Source organism: Macaca fascicularis, chromosome 8 (genome assembly GCF_037993035.2).
Source record: "Macaca fascicularis isolate 582-1 chromosome 8, T2T-MFA8v1.1".
NCBI lineage: Eukaryota > Metazoa > Chordata > Mammalia > Primates > Cercopithecidae > Macaca > Macaca fascicularis.
The window spans coordinates 22,850,320-22,877,329 of record NC_088382.1 but is presented as its reverse complement, the minus strand read 5'-3'; the positions used below and the strand labels follow the sequence as shown (position 1 = coordinate 22,877,329).

Below are 27,010 nucleotides of genomic sequence, written 5' to 3'. Positions count from 1 at the left end.
CAGGCAAAAGAGGTTTCCCCTTATAAAACCATCAGGTTTTGTGAGACTTATTCATTACCACGAGAACAGTATGGGGGACACTACCCCCATGATTCAATTATCTCCTGCTGGGTCCCTCCCACAACATGCGGGGATTATAGGAGCTACAATTCAAGCTGAGATTTGGGTGGGGACACTGCCAAACCATATCAACTGCTGTAACAAGATGTTCCAGAGTTGTCTTCTACTGCTTCTCTTTTAGACCTGTTAGCCATTTCTTAAAGATGCCTTTTTGTTTGTTTCTTTTTGTATCATTTTGTATTTTCATGGGAAATCTCTTCCAGTGTCTGCTGTCAAGGTGTTCTGCTGTTCTTTACTGTGGATATCTGTTGGCTGTTCTATGGTGTTGCTGTTCTCACCCCGTCAGATGCCTGGTGGCTTCTCTCTGTTTCCTCCTGCAAAGATGTCAGTACCATACAGGTATCGTGACTATTGGTGGTTTGTCCTTATCTGCTTGAATTTTGGAGTCTGTGGGCATGCCCTCTCACCCAGGTTTATTGTTAATGTTGCCAGTGATTTTGCCATTGCTAAATAGTTTCTCTGTCTACTGTTACATGGCAATTCAGAAATAACAAAAAACTACATCATTTCTGCAACTGCCACATTCCCAGAATCTTTTGTGGTGTTTTTTTACTTGCATAAGTCTTAAATTTTAATGTAGTCAGATTTATCAATCTTTAATGTTATGGCTTTATGCTTTTGCTTGTATGCTTAGAGAGGCTTTCTCCATTCTAAACTCAGATAAGTAATCTCTCATACATTTTTAAGTATTTTATTGTTTTTTTTTTTTGTACATTAAAAATGTAATCCATCTGTAATTTATTTTGGTGTTTGGTGAGATTTAGGGATCTGATTTTTCCAAGTAGACTTTTCCAAAACCATTTATTGGATTATCTCAGAACTGATTTAAAGGCCTCATTTAATCTAGACTAAACACTCTTTGTAGTTAGGTCTGTTATTAAGCTCTCTAATCATTTCCATCAGTCTGTCTTCCACACAGTTTTAACGACCAAACATTATAATTTTCCATGTCTGCTAAGTGTAAGAACCTTTCTTTTATTAATCCTTTCTAACATTTTAAAACCATTCCTTCCCGTTTATTCTTTAAGAGGAATAGCCGAAGAATGTCATCAATCCCATGGTTATTTTGACTGGGATGGCAAATAATTTGGAGAGAAATAATATTTTCATAACATTAGAATTTTTCCATTCAGGGAAATAGTGTATTTCTTCATTTATTCTATTCTTCTCTTATGTTCCTCGGTAAAATTGCCTCAATTTATTCCTATAAGTCCTCCAGATCTCTTCGTGAATAGAAAAGTATAATCTGTTACCTCCTTCTTCCAAGAGGCAGAATTTGTTCCAGAGTCCGGGCTGCTGATTCCCCAAATGGGGTTAAATATTGCATTGCTCCCCAGCTGGAAACCTGCAGAGACAGAGAATAAACGAGGTATGGCCACTATGAACATGTGACTTGCAGCTCTCTGACTTCAGGGAACATAACTGTGCAAGGGCTGGAGCTGCAGTGCTCTGATGTGCACTGCCGCATTTGCACCAGGCCATGTTTCCCAGGGGTTGTGCCAAGCCAATGACTGGGTGTGGCTGAGATGCTAAGGCCGACTCATTTCTAGGAGACAGACTCTTCTGCCAGCTGACTTTAGCTTGAGGACTTCTCAAAAGGTCCACTGAGATCGCCTTAGATCACTAGGCCATGGCTGTTTGGGATGTTTCCACTCAACTTTTCCCCCGTTTCCTTTGCTTGGGTCCTCTTTCCTTGTGTCAATCTGTCAATCTGGTGGATCTCCAGGCCTTCTTGGCTCCCCACCTATTTTCTCCCACAAGTGTTTTCTCTAATACAATTCTTGTATGTTTAATACCATGTTTGTATCTACTTCTTAGAGGACCTGGACTAACACACATGATTTTGCAATTTCATATTTTAAAATGATTTTACTCTTAGAATTTAATAAAAACATATCATATGGTTAAAATGTTGTACAAGTAAGTAGTTTCTCCAAAGTAGAAGAGCTAATAAGTAGGTGAGCTGGGCATCAAATACTAGCTTTTGATCTAATTCAAAAGCTCATTCTCAGCTCACACATGTGGTTTACACTTTGAAGGGAAGTACTATCAGGTTGGCATAGAGACTCCATATTAACCAGGAGAAGTATTTAAGGTGTGAATGAGAAGTTGGGACTGGAATCTGGGCAATTTGAGTGCTTGGCTAGAGCATTTAAGGAGCTGTGAATTCTGGCTGAGCAGTGGCCTATCATTCTACTTAAAGCAAGGGTCTAAGTTTGTTGGTGGCAAGGGAATTTAGCATTTCAAAAGGTAGTTTGGAAATATCTGTATGCAATGAATGGCTTCTGACCCTGCATTTGCACTTTTAGAAATTTACGTGAAGAAAATAATTAAGAATATACTCAGCTATGGTACTATAATAATGTTCAACAAACTGCTGTTTGAAATAATGCAAAGTTGGAAACATGTAAATGTCTAACAGTAGAAGATTTGGTTAAATAAGCGATGATCTATACAAGTGTATAAAAACATTTGAAATGATATTACACAAATGTAACTGCTGATGTGAAAAGTGTTTACAATGTGCTTTTAAATGATGTGTTTATTTAGAGACAAGGGTCTCCCTGCATTGCCCGGTCTGAAGTGCAGAGTTGCAATCATAGCTCTTTGCAAGTTTTGGCTTCCCAGTCTCAGGTGAGCATCCCCCTCAGCCTCCCGAGTAGCTGGGACTACAGGCGTGTGCCACTGTGCCCTGCTAATTTTTTGTAGTATTTTGTAGAGATGGGGTTTCTTCATGCTGCCCAAGCTGGTCTAGAACTTTTGGGCTCGAGAGGTCCGCCCACCTTGGCCTCCCAAATTGTTGGGATTATAGGTGTGGACCACCATGCCTGGCCACCATATACTTTTATTCTTTCAAAAGCATTGTTGAATTAAAAAAAAAAAACTTTTTATTTTAAAATAAACTTATAGAAAAATTGTAGAAACAGTAAAGATTTCTTTTCCTTAACCATTTTAAACTAAGTTGCCAACATGATGTCCCAATGGCCCTGAATACTTGCGTACTGTGGTTAGGCATAGGTCATTCTGCTACCTAATCAACATACAACTATAAACATCAAGAAATTAACATTGATATTTGTATTAGGGTTCTCCAGGCTGGAAGAGGCAAGGAAGGATTCTCCCCTAGAGCCTCCGGGGGGAGCTCAGCCCTGCTGACACATTGATTTTGGACTTCTGGACTTTAGAACTGTAGAGAAAACATTTCTGTTGTTTTAAACCATGAAGCTTGTGATAATTTGCTACAGTAGCCTCAATAAACAAATATAATGTCCTTTCCTTGCTCTAGCCCTAGTATTAGCTATTTCTCAAGGACCCCTGGTTCCTTGGTGTAAAATGTATATCCATGAATTCACACTGATCTCTCTAGTTTCTACCTACAATCACAATTTTCACACCCGTCTTCTTTTTTTCCATATTAATACCTTCCTTCTCTAACAGTGAGAAACCACCTGGTTCTCAATATATTATTAGTTGAATACCCCATATGTATGTAAATTAGTTCCCATTGTTGCTGGTGGAGGGTGTTCAGGTTCTTGGCGTCTTGAACACAGAATTGGACAAAACGCACAAACAAAGCAGTGAAAAAATGAAGCAACAAAAGCAGAGATTTATTGAAAGCAAAACTACACTCTGCAGAGTAAAAGTGGGCTGAGCAAGAGGCTCAAGAGCCAGGTTACAGAATTTTCTGGGGTTTAAATACTCTCGAGATTTTCCATTGGTTACTTGGTATACACCCTATGTAAAGGAAGTAGTGGCCCTTGTTCAGTCTGATTGGTTGTGGGAAGGGACCAATCAGAGGCTGAAATGAAGTCACAAAGTTACACGCTATGCAAATGTCCGATTGGTTGTGCAAAGTGACCGATCAGAGGCTGAAGTAAAGTTACAAAGTTATACTTCTAGGCAAATGAAGCCTTGGCCGGTGACCAGCCTGATTGGTTGCAGGAGGGGACAAATCAGAGGTACTTTGAATTTTTCATCTGCCACAGAAAAAAGGGGTGGTTTGCAAAGGGAGTAGCCTCCAGTCCTTTTGTTACTTGGGCATGAAAAGTTAGGGTTTTCCTTTTGATTTAGTTCTAGGAAGTCAGTGTGAATCAGCCATAGGTTCCCTGCCTCCAGACCCTGTTCTCCTGCCCAGTGCCCACCCCCTCACAAATGCTCTTCTCATCCTACTTACTCTCTAAATTCCTGTTTGGGAGCCACCACGCAGCAGGCTGCCCCTCAAGCTGGTGTCCTCCTCACTCAGTTGGATTCTTTTTTAAAATTTTTCTAATTTTTTAGGTTTTTTTTTTTGAGGCAGGGTCTCACCCTGTTTCCCAGGCTGTACGGCAGTGGCATGATCTCAGATCTCAGCTCACTGCAACCTCTGCCTTCCAGGTTCAGGCGATCCTCCTACTTCAGCCTCCTAAGTGGTTGGGACTACAGGTGTATGCCACCACGCCTGGATAATTTTTTTTAATTTTTAATTTTTTGTAGAGACAGGGGTCTCACTATATTGCCCAGGCTGATCTCAAACTCCTGGGCTAAAGGGATTCTCCCACTTCTGCCTCCTAGGCTGCTGGAATTCAGACATGAACCACTGTGCCTGGCCCCACTTGAATTCTGACACTTCACACGAGGTTGCGGATGTCACTCTTCACTCCTCCTCTACTCCTCCCCCACAGCTGCCTCTGATGTACCCCACGCTGGGCCACCACAGCCTGCCCTCCCTACCCTTCCCTCACACTCAACCACAGGGTCCCTCCCTCACTTGGCTCCACTCAATAATTTAATGATCTTGGACTCAATTTTTCAGGAAGAAAAAGAAGAAGGAAAGAGGAAAATAATGCAGAAAGGAAGACATCATCTATATTTTTAAGTGAAAAAAAGTCAATATATTTGGGGGAAAATCTGTACGAGCAAAGAAAAGAACGTGGACATGCCTATGCTAAGATTATCCACAGTGGCTATCGCTGGGAGACTAGGTATTGGGTGTACTTTCTTTCCTCTTTTTGCTGGACTCAATTTTCTTTTCTTCTCTTTGTTGTCCTCCCTTACCTTCTCCTTAAGACGGGAGGTCAATGAGCACAATTTTTTTTTCTTTTGGCTCTCTCTGTCACCTAGGCTGGAGTGCAGTGGTGCGATCTCGGCTCACTGCAACCTCCACCTCCTGAGTTGAAGGGATCTTCCTGCCTCAGCCTCCTGGGTAGCCGGGATTACAGGCATGCGCCACTACACCTGGGTAATTTTTGTATCATACTTTGTTTTTGAAGTAACTAAAATAACTAAAAATAACTAAAAACTTTATTTTTGAATATGAAAAACAGGGTCTGTAATTAAACTCATTTTTTTTTTCTGTCCTGTATAGAGAGTAACTCAAACATTATGGTTTTTAGGATGAATTGAGTTTTTCTTTTAGCTTAAAAATGGTTTTTGGAAGCTGGCCCACCCAGAAAATAATGCTGCTTACTTTTTCTGTTAATTGCTTGAATCTGAGGGTCTATCTTTTTCTATTGCTAACTGATATCTCTGACATTTTCCCAGCTGGTTTATTGATTCACTACAAGATAAATCATTCATCTGTGCTGGGCAATGTGTAGAGTAAGAGGGAAAAAAAGTAGAAAACAGCATTCTTGTTCTTTTTTTATGCTCTCAAACTTAGTAAAATTTATTAACATTTTCACTTGTGTCAAGTAGAGCTGACATGAATCTAGGCAAATACCAGCCCAACTAAGAGCATCTATAGCTCTTTAAATTTCTACTCTGCAGCTATTGGTGGGATGTATGCGGCTGATTGTAAGCAACCTGTTTTAGAAAGATACATGCATGTGAAAGCTTTGTGATGTGTTATACTAATATCGCTCTGTAATATAGTTACCATTGCTCCCAATCTTTGTTTTCTTGAGTTGCTTATGGTAGAATCAATTTCACTTTACATGTGGCTGTTGAAAACAGACTCCATTTAGAACAACTTATTCCATGAAGTCATACTCTTTGCTCTTTGGAGCTTTCACCAGGGAAGTTTTATTTCTCTGTATTAGTGATTTTGGCCCAATGAAGCATTTCCCCACTCTGACTGGTTTCTGAGTAAGCCACACTTGCCTGGGCCTTTTAGATTCAAGCTGTAGAAATTTTGAGCCTATTGAAAAATCGTTTCATATTACTCTGTAAAGGGAACCAAATGTGTAACACCCTTTAGTGTTGGGTTTATATTTTGCTAGTACTTTTGTTTGGGTTCTTTTTTATCCTTGAGTCCACTGACATTATTTGTAATGGTCCATTTTTAGGGAGATTAATTACACCCTCAGTATATCTGCCTTCCCATTTGAAAATGTTCTTTCTGGGACATGATTGGAAAATAATAGAAAACAGCTCACGCAGCTGCCTCACTTACCAAGACAACAAAACGGAGAAATAACTGCCTGCTTGGCTTTTTTCTCTTTTTCTGAACTACCTTCCATATACAGTCATGTCCTTCCTAAACGCAACGTACCTGTTCGAAATGACTAGTTTGAAATTACTAGTTGATAGTTACTGTATTAGTTTTTTCACAAGAGTATTAAGTGCCCTGATTATAGTCTGAGGACAAAACAGTTTGTTCTTCTCCAAGTTTTCCTTTAAGTTATTTAAAAAATTATATAGATAGTGCATTTATAATACATGTTCAGTATAAGAAAGTACAACTTTACAGAGGTATAAAGTGTAAAAAGTGTAAGTCCTGCTTTCCAGGTCACTTATCTTGACCAATTTTAACATATTGTAGTGAATATGATTTCAATAAATTGACTCTGAGTGAACTTCAGAAGAGTAATGTGTTCAGATCAGTAAGAACCACGTTTTAAATATAGATGTTAAAAGTTAAACATTTAAAAACCCCTGGCTGGGCATGGTGGCTCATGCCTGTTATCCCAGCACTTTGGGAGGCCAAGGCGGGTGGATCACCTGAGGTCAGGAGTTTGAGACCAGCCTGGACAACATGGTGAAACCCTGTCTCTAATAAAAATAAAAAATTAGCTAGGTGTGGTGGTGGGCGCCAATAATCCCAGCTCCTTGGGAGGCTGAGGCAGGAGAATCTGGAACCTGGGAGGCGGAGGTTGCAGTGAGCTGAGATTGCACCACTGCACTCCAGCCTGAGTGGTGACAAGAGTGAAACTCCACCTCATAATGATAATGATAATAATAATAAATAAATAAATAAAATAAACCCCGTTAACATTTATATATAGAATATATGTTTCTTGTATAAAATTCAGAAAAAAGACAAGCAAGAAAGTATAAATTACCCATAATTGCAATACCCAAAAGTCACCCCCATTCAAATTTACTTTTGAATTCTTTCAAGAGGATTACGTTTTATTTTAAAGTAATACCAGATCTAAATAAAAAATCAATATGTATTGCTGTTCATAATAATAAAGCAAAAATAATAGTTACTCTTATTAACACTTCCTATGTGTCAGCCCTGTAGTAAAAGCTTACAAGCCTGTAAATACAACCATTTTGGGGTAACATTTGGCATATTAATTTCTGATCCATTCTTTCCTTTTGTATATAGGCATTTTTTAAAAGTATGTAGTTATCATTGTACTGTACCTTTGGAACTCTAATTTTTGTTTAAAATTTTTCTGTGATTTATATATTGCTTGAAATAATGTTTATAGTACATTATCAGATAGCTTTTTCAGCATGCTTTTATTGGTTGTGTAATATTTCACTGAATGCATGTATGATTCATATAATCATTTCCATGTTAGACGTTTATTATTTCGACCTTTTCATATGGAGCTGTTTTTATATTATTCCTTAGAATAAATTATTTCTTCAAATGGATTTATCAGGAATGAAATGATTGGGTCAAGGTTATGGATAGTTTTGGAGCTCTTGAATGTATTGCTAAATTGCTTTACCAAAGGGATGCCGATTCATTCTGTTGTCATCATTACATAACAGCGTTAGCAACTGTGTGTCCTATTCTAATTTGACAGAAGCAAAATGACAACATGTATTTAGTTTCTCTTTGATTATGACTGAGTTTAGTTATTTATCCATGTTTCCTAGTACTATTTCCTTTTCTAATGAATTATTTCTATGTTATGATGCTGCATTTTATCCTGAAAATGTATGTCTTTTTTATATCACGAAAGTAATACGTACTTATTTTAAAATTAAAACAGTACAAAATGCAGATAAAAAACAGAACTTTCTCTCTTTCACTACATCTCCTTAATCCAGGAGTGGATGGGTATGTATATCTACATCTCCAGACCTTTCTCTAAGATAAGGAATTAAACCTTATCCATTCTTTTTGGTGGTGATGGAGGGGCTACGAGTTTGATACGGGTTCCTTTCCAGGCAAAGATACTCACCTTTGTCTTATGTCCTTTATATGTATATTTTCCATTTGTTGTTAACCTTTAGAAGTTAAACTAAATATTATAATTCATTTTAAATTTTTAAAATTAGGCTTTTGTTGCTGTTCCAGTCAACTTTGCTCATCTTTTCCCTTGTGTTTTCATTTTTAATTCTTTTCACCTTACAATAGCCTTTTTCATCAAAAGGCTCACAAAATATTAAATTCTGTTTTCTGCTATTATAAAATTTTGGTATATATTGTAAGATGATCTTCTAAAACCTTTTTTCCCCCCAAATTGTGAGTCATATCCTCAAACGTTGGGCTGCATAATCCCGGTCTTTCTCGAGGATTTGCAGTGCCTCCGTGTTTCTATTTTAAGTTCAGAAGTCTAAGAAGGCCTTTCTCCAGTGTATCTTGTTGTACTGAGTTGTGTCATCTAATGTCATTTTTAAAAAGTGCTCCATAAAAATAGGTCTGATATTTTAATAAGAGTAGATTTCTTTTTGTATAAAACACAGACAAATTTATGTATGCCTCCCTGGGAAATGTTTTTCTTCCAGAACTTGCCTAAATTTTTAAAAAGCACTGTTAATATTTTATGATGTACATTAAATATGGATTAACATGTAAAAATGAGATGACTCATTTTCTTATTTTCAGTGTAGAGCCTGAGCTCTGCGCAGAAGTTTACTTTTCAGTGATGGTGAGGTGGGGAACACAGCAGAGAGTCGGTACATAATCAATACTGCTAATCCCATTTTACAGATAAAGAAACTAAGGACCTAACGAGGGTCTGTCTCATAGGCATGACTGACTACTATTATTGAAGAAAATTTGGCTTGCTTTCTTCCTCTGACTTTTGTAAACATCTCTTTTTAAGTATGAGAGTTAGAGCTTCTTGTTTTCTAATTCAGAATACATCTTTTTCTCTTAAAGAATGGGTATCTAAATATTGCCATGTAAAAGTTTCATGTAGAGTATCTAAATCATATAAGAGCAGAGTGTAACTGCAGCCAATTGAATTAGGAGTGTTTAGATTTTCACATTTTGGTTCATTGATTAAAAACTTGATTTCAACATTTCAACTTGATTTCAACTCTGCCTAGCTGTACAGCTAACATCTCAAATTATCTCTTATTTTTTAATTGTGGTAAATATATGTAACAAAAAATTTACCACATTGACCATTTTAAGTGTAGAGTTCAGGGGCATTAAGTATATTCACAATGTTGTATAGCCTTCACCATCATCCATCTCAAGAAGCTTTTCAATATCCTAAACAGAAAATGTACCATTAAAGAAGTAGCTCCCCGTTCTCTCCTTCTTAGGCCCTAGTAACCTCTGTTCTACTTTTGTCTCTCTGTATTTCCCTATTCTATGTGCCTCCTGTGAGTTAAATCATACAATATTTGCCCCTCAGTATCTGTTTATTTCACTTAGCTTAATGTTTTCAGGGTACATTCATGTAGTAGCAGGTATCACAATTTCATTTCTTTTATGGCTGAATAATATTCCATTTTGTGTATACACCATATTTTCTTTATCTTTTCATCTACTGATAAGCACAAAAGATGTTTCCACCTTTTGGCTATTGCAAATAATGCTACAATGAACACTGAGTATCTGTTTGAGTCATTGTTCTCAATTCTTTTTTAAAAATTTAAGTTCCAGGATACATGTGCAGAATGTGCAGGTTTGTTACGTGGGTATATGTGTGCCATGGTGGTTTGCTGCATCTATCAATCAATTATCTAGGTTTTAAGCCCTGCATGGATTAGCTATTTGTCCTAATGCTCTCCCTCCCCTTGCCTCCTAGCCCCCAACAGGCCCTGTCATGTGTTGTTCCCCTCCCTGTGTTCATGTGTTCTCATTGTTCAACTCCCACTTACAAGTGGGAACATGTGGTATCTGGTTTTCTGTTCCTGTGTTAATTTGCTGAGGATGATGGTTTCCAGCTTCATCCATGTCCCTGCAAAGAACATGATCTCATTCCCTTTTATGGCTGCATAGTATTCCATCATGTATATGTATCACACTTTCTTTATCCAGTCTATTATTGATGGGCATTTGGGTTGGTTCCAAGTCTTTGCTATTGTAAATGGTGCTGCAATAAACATGTGTGTGCATGTATCTTTATAGTAGAATGATTCATATTCCTTTGGGTATATACCCAGTAATGGGATTGCTGGGTCAAATGGTATTTCTGGTCCTAGATCCTTGAGGAATCGCCACACTGTTTTCCACAGTGGTTGAACTAATTTACATTCCCACCAACAGTGTAAAAGCGTTCCTATTTCTCCACAGCCTTGCCAGCATCTATTGTTTCTTGACTTTTTAATCATTACCCTTCTTAATGGCATCAGATGTTATCTCATTGTGGTTTTGATTTGCATTTCTCTAAAGATCAATGATGTTGAGCTTTTTTTCATATGTTTGGCCACATAAATGTCTTCTTTTTTTTTTTTTTTTTGAGACAGAGTCTTGCTCTGTTACCCAGGCTGGAGTGCAGTGGCACAATCTCAGCTCACTGCAACCTCTGCCTTATGTGTTTGAGTGATTCTCCTGTCTCAACCTCCTGAGTAGCTGGGATTACAGGCATGCACCACCATGCCCAGATAACTTTTTGTATTTTTAGTAGAGACGGGGTTTCACCATGCTGGCCAGGCTGATCTCGAACTCCTGACCTTGTGATCTGCCCTCCCCATCCTCCCAAAGTGCTGAGATTTCAGGCATGAGCCACTGTGCCCAGACAGTGTCTTTTTTTTTAAGAAGTTGTCTGTTTATATCCTTTGACCACTTTTTGATAGGATCGTTTGTTTTTTTCTTGTAAATTTGTTACGTTCCTTGTAGATTCTGGATATTAGAGCTTTGTCAGCTGGGTAGATTGCAAAAATTTTCTCCCATTCTGTAGGTTGCCTTTTCACTCTGTTGCTCATTTCTTTTGCTGTGCAGAAGCTCTTTAGTTTAATTAAATCCCATTTGTCAATTTTGGCTTTTGTTGCCATTGCTTTTGGTGGTGTCATCATGAAGTCTTTGCCCATGCCTATGTCCTGAATGGTGTTGGTTAGGTTTTCTTCTGGGGTTTTTATGGTTTTGGGTTTTACATTTAAGTCTTTAATCCACCTTGAGTAAATTTTTGTATAAGGTGTAAGGAAGGGGTCCAGTTTCATTTTTCTGCATATGGCTAGTCAGTTTTCCCAGTACAATTTATTGAATAGGAGATCCTTTCTCCATTGCTTGTTTTTGTCAAGTTTGTCAAATATCAGATGATTGTAGATGTGTGGTATTATTTCTGAGACCTCTGTTCTGTTCCACTGGTCTATATATCTGTTTTGGTACCAGTACCATGCTGTTTTGGTTACTGTAGCCTTGTAGTATAGTTTGAAGTCAGGTGGCATGATGCCTCCAGCTTTGTTCTTTTTATTTACAATTGTCTTGGCTATATGGGCTCTTTTTTGGTTCCATATGCAATTTAAAATAGTTTTTTTCTAATTCTGTAAAGACTGTCAATGATAGTTTGATGGGAATAGCATTGAATCTATAAATTATTTTGGGCAGTATGGCCACTTTCATGATATTAATTCTTCCTATCCATGAAGATGGAATGTTTTTCCATTTGTTTGTGTCCTCTCTTATTTCCTTGAGCAGTGGTTTGTAGTTGTCCTTGAAGAGGTCCTTCACATCCCTTGTTAGCTGTATTCCTAGGTCTTTTTTTCTCTTTGTAGCAATTGTGAATGTGAGTTCACTTATGATTTGACTCTCTGCTTGTCTGTTGTTGGTGTATAGGAATGCTTGTGATTTTTGCACATTGATTTTGTATCCTGAGACTTTGCTGAAGTTACTTGTCAGCTTAAGAAGTTTTTGGATTGAGATGATGGGATTTTCTAAATATACAATCATGTAATCTGCAAACAGACAATTTGACTTCCTCTCTTCCTATTTGAATATCCTTCATTTCTTTCTCTTGTTTGATTCCCCTGGCCAGAATTTCCAATAATTTGTTGAATAGGAGTGGTGAGAGAGGGCATCCTTGTCTTATGCCAGTTTGCAAAGGGAATGCGTCAAGCTTTTGCCCATTCAGTATGATATTGGCTGTGGGTTTGTCTTAAATAGTTCTTATTATTTGGAGATATGTTCCATCAATACCTAGTTTATTGACTATTCTCACTTCTTTGGGGTATATATCTGAGAGTGGAATTGCTGGATCCTATAGTAATTCTATGTTTAACTCTTTGAGGAACAAGTAACTTTTTCTTTTTTTTTTCGCTTTATATTCCCACTAGCAATGCACAAGAATTCCATTTTCTCCATATGCTGGCCAATATTTTGACTTGCATTTACTTAATAACTAATGATGTTAAACATCTTTTCATTGCTTATTAGCCACTATGTATTTTTCTTGGGAAAATGTCTGTTCGAGTCCCTCACCGCTTTGTGAATTGGGTTGTCTGGTTTGTTGTTGAGTTATAGAAGTTCTTTATACATTGCAGATATTAATCCTTTATCAGGTACATGATTTGCAAATATTTTCTTCCATTCAGTGAGTTATCTTCTTATTCTTTTGATGACGTCCTTCGAGGTGCAAAAGTCTTAAAATTTGAAGTCTATTTTATTATTATTTTTGTTTGTTGCCTGTGATTTCAGTGTTACAGCCAAGAAGTCATCACCAAATCCAAGTCATGAAGATTTTCTTCTAAGAGTTTTATAGTTTTCACTCTTAGCTTTAGGTCTTTGATGCATATTGAGTTAATTTTTGTGTATGATGTAAAGTAAGCGTCCAACTTCATTCTTTTGCATGTGGATATCCAGGTTTCCCAGCATTATTTGTTGGAAAAAAACTGTCTTTTCCTTATTGAATAATAAGGCATTCTTGTCAAAAAATCAACTGACTACATTTATAAGATTTTTCCTGGGCTCTAGGTTTTATTCCATTGGTTTACGTGTATATTTTTATGCCAGTACCACACTGGATTAATTGCTGAGATTTCATAGTAAGTTTTGAAAAAGAAAGTGTTAGAACTCCAACTTTGTTCTTTTTCAAGCTTGTTTTGGCTCTTTGGTATCCCATGAGATTCCATATGAATTTCAAGTTGGATTTTTCTATTTCTGAAAAAAAGTCCTTAGAATTTTGTAGTGTCTTTGTCTGGCTTTGGCAACAGGGTAACACTGGCCTCATAGTTAGGAAATGTTTCCTTTTCTTAACTTTTCTGAAAGAGTTTAAGAAAGATTGGTGTTAATTCTTCTTAAATGTTTGGTAGAATTCACCAGTGAGGCCATGTGGTCCTGGGTTTTTGTGTATGTAATATTTACGATTACCAATTCAATCTCCTTTGTATCTATATGTCTATTCAGATTTTCTATTTCTTCATGACTCAGTTTTGGTAGATTGTGTATTTAGAAGAATTTCTCCACTTCATCTCTGTTATTCAATTTGTTGGCATACAATTGTTTATGGTATTCTCTTATCATTTTTATTTCTTTTTTTTTTCTATTTGTGTATAATTTTATTATATTGCTTAAGTTTTTGAATCCTTATGCCATTTGTTAAATGTGTATATAAACTATAATCCACAGAGCTATTTTGAGGATTTAGTAAATACATGTAAATATCCAAGCACATATTCCTATTTAATACAAATGTATTGCTTTAATTCTTTTTCCAGACTTCTGATACAAATGAATGAGTTAATCCTTGTTTTTTCTGTCAGGAGACTGGGGACAGGGTAGCATGGTTCTTTGCTCATGTCTCAAAAGGTGAACTCACAGTTGGCTATTACTGTCATCTCAAATGAGGTTTGAAATTCTCTTCTAACCTCACCAGTTGTTGGCAGAATCCAGTTTTTTATGGTTGTAGGGTTGAAATCCCCATTTGCTACCTGTCTGTCTTCTGGAAGCCACTCTCAGCAACTAGAGAATTCTTCCTTGATGCCAGCAGTACAGAGCTTGTCTCTGGAACTTCACCTTCTTTTAAAGGGTTAACTAATTATTGGTTCTACTTTATTCAACAATTAAACACTCTTTAGCAAATGTTTTCATAAAATATATGCTTGAACTTTCTGAGAAACTATTACTCTCTCTGACCTTCTTAAACATAAGATTTCTTCCTGATTTAAAATTTTAAATGGCCAATAATTTTCTCTATTTCAGAAGAAACTCAGATTTTTTTAGTCAAGCATCCTTTTTTCTTTTTTTTTTTATTATTATTATTATACTTTAAGTTGTAGAGTACATGTGCATAACGTGCAGGTTTGTTACATATGTATACTTGTGCCATATTGGTGTGCTGCACCCATCAACTCGTCATTTACATCAGGTATAACTCCCAATGCAATCCCTCCCCCCTCTCCCCTCCCCATGATAGGCCCCGGTGTGTGATGTTCCCCTTCCTGAGTCCAAGTGATCTCATTGTTCAGTTCCCACCTATGAGTGAGAACATGCGGTGTTTGGTTTTCTGTTCTTGTGATAGTTTGCTAAGAATGATGGTTTCCAGCTGCATCCATGTCCCTACAAAGGACACAAACTCATCCTTTTTGATGGCTGCATAGTATTCCATGGTGTATATGTGCCACATTTTCTTAATCCAATCTGTCACTGATGGACATTTGGGTTGATTCCAAGTCTTTGCTATTGTGAATAGCGCCGCAATAAACATACGTGTACATGTGTCTTTATAGCAGCATAATTTATAATCCTTTGGGTATATACCCAGTAATGGGATGGCTGGGTCATATGGTACATCTAGTTCTAGATCCTTGAGGAATCGCCACACTGCTTTCCACAATGGTTGAACTAGTTTACAATCCCACCAACAGTGTAAAAGTGTTCCTATTTCTCCACATCCTCTCCAGCACCTGTTGTTTCCTGACCTTCCAATGATCGCCATTCTAACTGGTGTGAGATGGTATCTCATTGTGGTTTTGATTTGCATTTCTCTGATGGCCAGTGATGATGAGCATTTTTTCATGTGTCTGTTGGCTGTATGAATGTCTTCTTTTGAGAAATGTCTGTTCATATCCTTTGCCCACTTTTTGATGGGGTTGTTTGTTTTTAACCCCATCTGTGGGGTTGTTTGTTTGTAAATTTGTTTGAGTTCTTTGTAGGTTCTGGATATTAGCCCTTTGTCAGATGAGTAGATTGCAAAAATTTTCTCCCATTCTGTAGGTTGCCTGTTCACTCTGATGGTAGTTTCTTTTGCTGTGCAGAAGCTCTTTAGTTTAATGAGATCCCATTTGTCAATTTTGGCTTTTGCTGCCGTTGCTTTTGGTGTTTTAGACATGAAGTCTTTGCCCATGCCTATGTCCTGAATGGTACTACCTAGGTTTTCCTCTAGGATTTTTATGGTATTAGGTCTAACATTTAAGTCTCTAATCCATCTTGAATTAATTTTCGTATAAGGAGTAAGGAAAGGATCCAGTTTCAGCTTTCTACTTATGGCTAGCCAATTTTCCCAGCACCATTTATTAAATAGGGAATCCTTTCCCCATTTCTTGTTTTTGTCAGGTTTGTCAAAGATCAGATGGCTGTAGATGTGTGGTATTATTTCTGAGGACTCTGTTCTGTTCCATTGGTCTATATCTCTGTTTTGGTACCAGTACCATGCTGTTTTGGTTACTGTACCCTTGTAGTATAGTTTGAAGTCAGGTAGCGTGATGCCTCCAGCTTTGTTCTTTTGACTTAGGATTGTCTTGGAGATGCGGGCTCTTTTTTGGTTCCATATGAACTTTAAAGCAGTTTTTTCCAATTCTGTGAAGAAACTCATTGGTAGCTTGATGGGGATGGCATTGAATCTATAAATTACCTTGGGCAGTATGGCCATTTTCACGATATTGATTCTTCCTATCCATGAGCATGGTATGTTCTTCCATTTGTTTGTGTCCTCTTTTATTTCACTGAGCAGTGGTTTGTAGTTCTCCTTGAAGAGGTCCTTTACATCCCTTGTAAGTTGGATTCCTAGGTATTTGATTCTCTTTGAAGCAATTGTGAATGGAAGTTCATTCCTGATTTGGCTCTCTGTTTGTCTGTTACTGGTGTATAAGAATGCTTGTGATTTTTGCACATTAATTTTGTATCCTGAGACTTTGCTGAAGTTGCTTATCAGCTTAAGGAGATTTTGGGCTGAGACAATGGAGTTTTCTAAATATATAATCATGTCATCTGCAAACAGGGACAATTTGACTTCTTCTTTTCCTAACTGAATACCCTTGATTTCTTTCTCTTGCCTAATTGCCCTAGCCAGAACTTCCAACACTATGTTGAATAGGAGTGGTGAGAGAGGGCATCCCTGTCTTGTGCCAGTTTTCAAAGGGAATTTTTCCCGTTTTTGCCCATTCAGTATGATATTGGCTGTGGGTTTGTCATAGATAGCTCTTATTATTTTGAGGTACGTTCCATCAATACCGAATTTATTGAGCGTTTTTAGCATGAAGGGCTGTTGAATTTTGTCAAAAGCCTTTTCTGCATCTATTGAGATAATCATGTGGTTCTTGTCTTAGGTTCTGTTTATATGCTGGATTATGTTTATTGATTTGCGAATGTTGAACCAGCCTTGCATCCCAGGGATGAAGCCCACTTGATCATGGTGGATAAGCTTTTTGATGTGTTGCTGAATCCGGTTTGCCAGTATTTTATTGAGGATTTTTGCATCGATGTTCATCAGGGATATTCGTCTAAAATTCTCTTTTTTTGTTGTGTCTCTGCGAGGCTTTGGTATCAGGATGATGTTGGCCTCATAAAATGAGTTAGGGAGGATTCCCTCTTTTTCTATTGATTGGAATAGTTTCAGAAGGAATGGTACCAACTCCTCCTTGTACCTCTGGTAGAATTCAGCTGTGAATCCATCTGGTCCTGGACTTTTTTTGGTTGGTAGGCTATTAATTATTGCCTCAATTTCAGAGCCTGCTATTGGTCTATTCAGGGATTCAACTTCTTCCTGGTTTAGTCTTGGAAGAGTGTAAGTGTCCAGGAAATTATCCATTTCTTCTAGATTTTCCAGTTTATTTGCGTAGAGGTGTTTATAGTATTCTCTGGTGGTAGTTTGTATTTCTGTGGGGTCGGTGGTGATATCCCCTTTATCATTTTTAATTGCGTCGATTTGATTCTTCTCTCTTTTCTTCTTTATTAGTCTTGCTAGTGGTCTGTCAATTTTGTTGATCTTTTCAAAAAACCAACTCCTGGATTCATTGATTTTTTGGAGAGATTTTTGTGTCTCTATCTCCTTCAGTTCTGCTCTGATCTTAGTTATTTCTTGCCTTCTGCTAGCTTTCGAATGTTCTTGCTCTTGCTTCTCTAGTTCTTTTAATTGCGATGTTAGAGTGTCAATTTTAGATCTTTCCTGCTTTCTCTTGTGGGCATTTAGTGCTATAAATTTCCCTCTACACACTGCTTTAAATGTGTCCCAGAGATTCTGGTATGTTGTATCTTTGTTCTCATTGGTTTCAAAGAACATCTTTATTTCTGCCTTCATTTCGTTATGTACCCAGTAGTCATTCAGGAGCAGGTTGTTCAGTTTCCATGCAGTTGAGCGGTTTTGATTGAGTTTCTTAGTCCTGAGTTCTAGTTTGATTGCACTGTGGTCTGAGAGACAGTTTGTTATAATTTCTGTTCTTGTACATTTGCTGAGGAGTGCTTTACTTCCAATTACGTGGTCGATTTTGGAGTAAGTACGATGTGGTGCTGAGAAGAATGTATATTCTGTTGATTTGGGGTGGAGAGTTCTATAGATGTCTATTAGGTCTGCTTGCTGCAGAGATGAGTTCAATTCCTGGATATCCTTGTTAACTTTCTGTCTCGTTGATCTGTCTAATGTTGACAGTGGAGTGTTGAAGTCTCCCATTATTATTGTATGGGAGTCTAAGTCTCTTTGTAAGTCTCTAAGGACTTGCTTGATGAATCTGGGTGCTCCTGTATTGGGTGCATATATATTTAGGATAGTTAGCTCTTCCTGTTGAATTGATCCCTTTACCATTATGTGATGGCCTTCTTTGTCTCTTTTGATCTTTGATGGTTTAAAGTCTGTTTTATCAGAGACTAGTATTGCAACCCCCGCTTTTTTTTGTTCTCCATTTGCTTGGTAAATCTTCCTCCATCCCTTTATTTTGAGCCTATGTATGTCTCTGCGTGTGAGATGGGTCTCCTGAATACAGCAGACTGATGGGTCTTGACTCTTTATCCAGTTTGCCAGTCTGTGTCTTTTAATTGGAGCATTTAGTCCATTTACATTTAAGGTTAAGATTGTTATGTGTGAACTTGAACCTGCCATTATGATATTAACTGGTTATTTTGCTGGTTAGTTGATGTAGTTTCTTCCTAGCCTCGATGGTCTTTACATTTTGGCATGTTTTTGCAATGGCTGGTACCGGTTGTTCCTTTCCATGTTTAGTGCTTCCTTCAGGGTCTCTTGTAAGGCAGGCCTAGTGGTGACAAAATCTCTAAGCATTTGCTTATTTGTAAAGGATTTTATTTCTCCTTCACTTATGAAACTTAGTTTGGCTGGATATGAAATTCTGGGTTGAAAATTCTTTAAGAATGTTGAATATTGGCCCCCACTCTCTTCTGGCTTGTAGAGTTTCTGCCGAGAGATCTGCTGTTAGTCTGATGGGCTTCCCTTTGTGGGTAACCCGACCTTTCTCTCTGGCTGCCCTTAAGATTTTTTCCTTCATTTCAACTTTGGTGAATCTGGCAATTATGTGTCTTGGAGTTGCTCTTCTCGAGGAGTATCTTTGTGGCGTTCTCTGTATTTCCTGGATTTGAATGTTGGCCTGCCCTACTAGGTTGGGGAAGTTCTCCTGGATGATATCCTGAAGAGTGTTTTCCAACTTGGTTCCATTTTCCCCCTCACTTTCAGGCACCCCAATCGGACATAGATTTGGTCTTTTTACATAATCCCATACTTCTTGCAGGCTTTGTTCATTTCTTTTTCTTCTTTTTTCTTTTGGTTTCTCTTCTCGCTTCATTTCATTCATTTGATCCTCAATCGCAGATACTCTTTCTTCCAGTTGAACAAGTCGGTTACTGAAACTTGTGCATTTGTCACATATTTCTCGTGTCATGGTTTTCATCTCTTTCATTTCGTTTATGACCTTCTCTGCATTAATTACTCTAGCCATCAATTCTTCCACTTTTTTTTCAAGATTTTTAGTTTCTTTGCGCTGGGTACGTAATTCCTCCTTTAGCTCTGAGAAATTTGATGGACTGAAGCCTTCTTCTCTCATCTCGTCAAAGTCATTCTCCGTCCAGCTTTGATCCGTTGCTGGCGATGAGCTGCGCTCCTTTGCCGGGGGAGATGTGCTCTTATTTTTTGAATTTCCAGCTTTTCTGCCCTGCTTTTCCCCCATCTTTGTGGTTTTATCTGCCTCTGGTCTTTGATGATGGTGATGTACTGATGGGGTTTTGGTGTAGGTGTCCTTCCTGTTTGATAGTTTTCCTTCTAACAGTCAGGACCCTCAGCTGTAGGTCTGTTGGAGATTGCTTGAGGTCCACTCCAGACCCTGTTTGCCTGGGTATCAGCAGCAGAGGCTGCAGAAGATAGAATATTTCTGAACAGCGAGTGTACCTGTCTGATTCTTGCTTTGGAAGCTTCCTCTCAGGGGTGTACTCCACCGTGTGAGGTGTGGGGTGTCAGACTGCCCCTAGTGGGGGATGTCTCCCAGTTAGGCTACTCAGGGGCCAGGGACCCACTTGAGCAGGGAGTCTGTCCCTTCTCAGATCTCAACCTCCGTGTTGGGAGATCCACTGCTCTCTTCAAAGCTGTCAGACAGAGTCGTTTGCGTCTGCAGAGGTTTAGGCTGCGTTTGTTATTGCCCTGTCCCTAGAGGTGGAGTCTACAGAGACAGGCAGGTTTCCTTGAGCTGCTGTGAGCTCCACCCAGTTCGAGCTTCCCAGCAGCTTTGTTTACCTACTTAAGCCTCAGCAATGGCGGGCGCCCCTCCCCCAGCCTTGCTGCTGCCTTGCCGGTAGATCGCAGACTGCTGTGCTAGCAATGAGGGAGGCTCCGTGGATGTGGGACCCTCCCGGCCAGGTGTGGGATATGATCTCCTGGTGTGCCTGTTTGCTTAAAGCGCAGTATTGGGGTGGGAGTTACCTGATTTTCCAGGTGTTGTGTGTCTCAGTTCCCCTGGCTAGGAAAAGGGATTCCCTTCCCCCTTGCGCTTCCCAGGTGAGGCAATGCCTCACCGTGCTTCAGCTCTCGCTGGTCGGGCTGCAGCAGCTGACCAGCACCGATCGTCCGGCACTCCCCAGTGAGATGAACCCAGTACCTCAGTTGAAAATGCAGAAATCACCGGTCTTCTGTGTCGCTCGCGCTGGGAGTTGGAGACTGGAGCTGTTCCTATTCGGCCATCTTTCATTTTTATTTCTATAGAAGCAGTAGTAATGCCTATTCATTTTTCCTGTTATACTTATATTATGATAAGAGCTTGAAATAAATTTTAAGGGAAAATTATTGAACTTAAACTTCTTATTCTTAAATTCATGAAGTTTATAACTCAGGAGGGCAATCTTGGAACAAAAAGTTTGGAACCAAAATTCTCAAGTATCTTACATCACAAAATAAAGTGCTTTTGTTGGTGTCATGAGTCAGGATGAAAGGCTGGCTTTTAGTTTGAATTTTGCAGTGTTTCCAATACAGGAAATTTCCAGGCATCACAGTAAGACCTAATCTGACTTGGATGCAATTGTATCCAAATGTGGCATTTCTGTTTTAGGAATGAGATTAGATGTGTCACATCTGTGGATGCCATCACTGTCCAAGTGATGAACTAAGAAGGATAGCATTTGCATAATTCATTATCTATTTAATTTATTAACCCATTGTTTTATTTCTGCACTTACCTGTAACTTGAATATGTATAGATACAAACCAAATTCAATTTTTTTTGGTAGTTTTTTAAGGCCTAGACAACAGATAACTGTCAATCAATAGATGTAAAGTCAAAAACTGCAAAACAAGGCTTTTACCTTTGATCATAACAGTAATAGTTTCTAGAAATTGGAAAGCATTGGAAATAACTGAGAAAGCCAGTATCCTTATGGTGGATGGAGAAAATCTTATTTTCTTAGTAGAGTTTAGAAGGGTCAATGGTATGATTTCAAACCAGTTCACATGGTGGTATAAACTGGCGTAATCCTTCAGGAAAGCAACATGGCAGTACATTCAAGAGCTCTACAACTATTCTTAATCTTGAGCCAATACTTTTATTGTTGATAAATACATTCTAAGAAATAATGCTAATTAAATATATAAAGAGCTTTATATAAAAATTAGAAAGAAAGCTTTCAGTGTAATATTTTGTAGTCCCCATAACATAATTGGGAAAGTGTAAGTAAAAGCATGGATCTGTTCACAGCTATGGAAGGTTAAAATTAAAGTTCATTATCAGGACAACACACAGAAGTTCAGGTACCTTCTCCTCAGTCTATATCCAGAGTATTTTGTGGAGTGAAACATTAAGAAAAATATAAAATTTATTTATCGCTAGTGTTTCTATGTGATAATGTGGTCAGCACTGTTTTGATGACCCCAAACTAAGATCTTTACATTAAGGAACAAAACATGAACTTATTTAGCAAGATAGAAAAGTAGAATGAGCTATGAAAAAATAATTTCAGTATAGAGTCTCTAAGGGTTATTTGAATCAGAAATTCTCTAGAATACTGATTTTGTCCCAAGGGGCATTTGTCAACTTCAGGAGACGTTTTTTTGATTGTCTTGACTGGGGGTGGGGGGGTGAGGGGTGTGCTACTGACATCTAGTGGTGGAAAGGTCAGAGATGCTGCTAAACATTCTATGCTGGTACAGGACTGTCATCCACAACAAAGAATCATTGCCCTGAATGGTCAGTAATGCTGAGGTAGAGAAACCAGCTCTAAAGAAAGTCATTGATATGCTTACACTATCACAAGTATTAATTTACAAGGATAAGAAGTCTCAGATTTTGACTACGCTATTACTATAATCATGAGATGAAATTACAAGTGTACTATATTTGAACTGCAGAAGGAAGAAAGTCTGGTATATGGATAATCAGGTACCAGAGACACATTCTATTCGCTACAAAGACTTCCTCTAATTCCACACCCACCACTAAATTATTCAAAATATAAAATTAGGACAAGTGTATAGTAGTATAAATGAGTTAACATCCATTCACAAAGAGGTCTACATAAAAATATGTTGTCATAAGAGGTATTACCCTCTCAGCTTTTTTTTAACTTTTATTTTTTGAGATGGGGTCTCCCTCTGTCACCCAGGGTAGAGTGCAGTGGTGTGATCGTAGCTCACTGTAACCTTGAGTTCCTATGTTCAGGGGATCCTTCTGCCTCAGATTTCTGAGTATGCAGGACTGCAGGTGTGGACCACCACACCTGGCTGATAAAAAAAAAAAAAAATCTTTTTAGGAGACAGGGGTCTCGCTATGTTGCCCAGGCTAGTCTCGAACTCCTGGCCTCAAGTGATCCTCTCACCTCATTGTCTGGAGTAGCTGAGATTATGGTGGGGAACCACCATGCCTGGTACTACCTCAGCTTTATTAAGGTATGATTGACAACTAAAAATGGTGTACAATGTGATGCTTTGAAATATGTATGCATTGTGAAATGATTAAATCAAACTAATTAATATATCCGTCACCTCACATGCTTATCATTTTCTTGTGGTAAGAACATATAAGATCTAATCTCTCAGCAATTTTCAAGTATACAATGCATTATTATTATAAGTACCATGCTATACAATAGATCTTCAGAACTTATTCATCCTGCCTAACGGAAACTTTGTACTTTTTGCTATTTGCTATGAGAATCCTTGCTAACGGCGTTTGCCCAGCATAACTCTGATAGGAACTACCTTGCTTTTAATTTGTCAGGAACTATCTCACTTTTGTTGTTCTTTTCCCATTGCTCTAATGTATCAACTTTGGAAACAAAAGACATCATTTTATTTATAGCATTCTGCTTTTCGTAGTGGTATTTCCATTTACAAGAGATAGTAATTTTCAATCGCTGAAAATTTCAAATCCTAGAAAACGTAGAATTCCTACATTTGATGTTAACATGGTTCTGGAAAAGTTGTTGGCTAAATGAAGGAAGATGCATTTAATGAATCTGATTTTTTTCCAAAATAGACGTTCAGATGATTCTGATGTTCATTCTGTTGAGAAATAACTCCAAGAACTGTTTTTATATTTTATTTTCACATTGAAAATCAGATTTACTTCAGCCTCAAAGAGCGTGTTTATGTAAAATTAAATGAGCGCCGGCAGTGAGCTGCACTTTTTTTCTAAATGGTAAAACCAACACGTCCCCATTTCTCCTCCATAAAAGGTCTTTTTAATACCTTATATCATTGTATTTGATACATACAAAAATAATACGTAATGATATACATATCAGATATAAATATGTATATGAAGACATAAGTAGATATTAGTAATGATGCATTAAATGAATATCCATAGCCTGCCACCCAACTTATGACTTAGACATTACCAACACTGTAGGTTTCCATCTCCCCAAGAGGTAATCACTGTCTTGAACTTTACCTTTATTATTCCCATGCCTTATAAAAATAGTGGTATCATCTATATACATCACTAAATTGCATGCTGTTTAGTTTTGCTTTTCTTTTCCCATGTAAAAATGGTATTAGAATGGAGGTAGTCTTTTGTAATTTGCTTTTCTTACTCAATATTTTCCATTTTATCACATGTAATTCATTCATGTTACTGCTGCATAACATTCCTTTGACTACTTATTCCAAAATTTGGTTATGTATTCCTGTTTATTATGCATATTATGTACACATTTGGGTCTATTAGAGGCTAAATTGTGTTCCCCAAAAATGTGTATGTTGCAGCTGTAACCCTCCCAGACCATAGAATGTGACTGTATTGGAGATGGGACCTTCGAAAAGTTAAGACAGAATAAGGCATTAGGCTGGGCCCTAATCTAATCTGACTGGTAGCCTTATAAGAAGAGGACGTTGAGATTCACGGAGACACCAGGATTCGCACGTAGAGGAAAAACCCTGTGAGAACACAGCGAGAAGGCAGCCATCTACAAGCCAGGGAGTGAGGCCCCAGGCAAAGGCTCCTGCCGCCATCTTGATCCAGGACTTCTACCTTCCCAACCAGTGAGAAACTCCGTTTCTGTTGTTTAAGCCACTCAGCCTGTGGCATTTTGTTATGGCAGCTCCAGTAAGTGAATACAGGGTTGTATCTAGTTTTTAATGTTATGAACAATGCTGCTAAAACATTTTAGTTTCTGTCCACATGTACCTAAGATTTTCTTCTCTATATGCGAGAGTGGTGCTGCTGGGTTGTTGAGTATGCGTATTTTTCTCTAGCAAGATAACGCCAAAAAGTTTTTCCACAGCAGTATAAAATTTTAACAGTATTCTATCTTGCCAATACTTAATATTGTCACATTGAATTGTTGCTCTTCTTGCTTTTTCTAAATTGAATTTTCTTTTTCTTCCTTCTTACCTTGTCCATGGATTCATAAGTTCTCTACTGTATTTCTTTTATTTTAGTGGTTACCTTTAGTATTTTACCATACGTCTTTTAAACTTTTCTTTTTTTTTTTTTTTTTTTTTGAGACGGAGTCTCGCTGTGTCACTCAGGCTGGAGTGCAGTGGTATGATCTCGGCTCACTGCAAGCTCCGCCTCCTGGGTTCACGCCATTCTCCTGCCTCAGGCTCCCAAGTAACTGGGACTACAGGCGTCCACCACCACATCCATGCTTTTTGTGTGTGTGTGTATTTTTAGTAGAGACCGGATTTCATCATGTTAGCCAGGATGGTCTCGATCTCCTGACCTCGTGATCCACCCACCTTGGCCTCCCAAAGTACTGGGATTACAGGTGTGAACCACTGCACCCAGCCAAATTTTTTTTTTAATGTTTGTGGGTACATAGTAGGTATATGTATTTATGGGACACATGAGATGTTTTGATACAGGCATGAAATGCGAAATAAGCACATCATGGAGAATGGAGTGTCCATACCCTCAAGCATTTATCCTTTGAGTTATAAACAATCCAATTATACTCGTTATTTTTTAAATGTACAATTATTATTGACTATAGTCATCCTGTTATGTTGTCAAATAGTAGGTCTTATTCATTCTATTTTTTTGTGCTCATTAACCATCCCCCCATTACCCTTCCCAGCCTCTGGCAACTATCCTTCTACTCTTTACGTCCATGAGTTCAATTGTTTTGGCTTTTAGATCCCACAAATAAGTGAGAAGAGTGATGTTTGTCTTTCTGTGCCTGGCTTATTTCACTCAACATAATGATCTCTAGTTTTACGGTACATCTTCTAATCTAAAGTTAATCAGCATCTTTCCCAGGATCATATAAGAGGTTTAACAAACATTGTTGTGATCACCCTTTCCCAACTTACATGGTACTGTTGTCTAGTGTTTTGTTTTAATTATATTGTTTTAACTATATTGCTCAGGCTAGATTCTGACTCCTGGACTTAAGGGATCCTCCTGCCTCAGCCTCCCAAGTAGCTGGGCTCATAGGTATGCATCACTGCACCCAGCTGTTTTTCTTTTTTTTTTTTTTTTTTTAATTTAAATACAGATCTTTCTCTGTTGACCAGGCTGGAGTGCAATGGTGTGATCACAGCTTACTACAGCCTTGCTTGAACTCTTGGACTCAAGTGATCCTCCTGCCTCATCCTCCCAAGTAGCTGAGACTACAGGTGTGCACCACCACAATGGGCTAATTTTTCTATTTTTCATAGAAACTGGGTTTTGCTATGTTGCCCAGACTGGTCTCAAACTCCTGGGCCCAAGTGATCCAGTGCCTTGGCCTCCCAAAGTGCTGGGATTACAGACATGAACCATCACGCCTGGCTTGTTTTCATTTTTTTCTTAACTTACGAAACTAGATGCTATTATTCTATACAGGTAATGTGTGCTTTAGATATACGCATGTTTATCAGTTTATTTCTTTGTTCATTCATTCCTTCTTATAGTTCACACTTTGCTCCTTCCGCAGGTTTTTGTTTGTGATTTTCTTTCATTTCTGAACATCTTTTAGAAGTACCATTAGTGAAGGTTCACTGGAGATAAATTCTGTTTTTGCTTATTTGAAAATGCCTTTCTTTCAGTTTTATTCTTGAATTATAGTTTTTCGGAGTTCATAATTCGAGGGCCATAGTGGTTTGCTGTCTGCATTTTTTATATATTATTTGACAGTTCAGTTCTCTCGCTTCCATTTGTTGCTGTTAAGAAGACTGTTGACAGTCCATTGATCATTCTGTGTATGTATAGGTGATCTTTTTTCTCACTGGTGCTTTTTCTTTTTTTTTCTTTTTTTTTGGTATGGAGTATCGCTCTGTCACCCAGGCCGGAGTGCAGTGGCATGCTCTTGGCTCACTGCAACCTCCACCCTCCTTAGGTTCAAGTGATTCTCCTGTCTCAGCCTCCCAAGTAGCTGAGATTACAGGCACATACTACCACACCTGGCCAATTTTTTATATTTTTGATGGAGACGGATGGGGTTTCACCATGTTGGCCAGGGTAGTCTCCAACTCCTGACCTCAAGTGATCCCCC

General features: G+C 38.2%; 1 long non-coding RNA gene across 1 annotated transcript; it reads left to right on the top strand.

Annotated features, from left to right (window-relative positions):
- The first annotated feature begins 1,361 nt into the window (after nucleotides 1-1,361).
- Nucleotides 1,362-5,220, top strand: LOC135964520 (uncharacterized). The gene is made up of 3 exons (XR_010577005.2): nucleotides 1,362-1,489; nucleotides 2,671-2,754; nucleotides 3,206-5,220. It is a non-coding gene; the product is annotated as an uncharacterized lncRNA (long non-coding RNA).
- The last annotated feature ends 21,790 nt before the right edge of the window (nucleotides 5,221-27,010 follow it).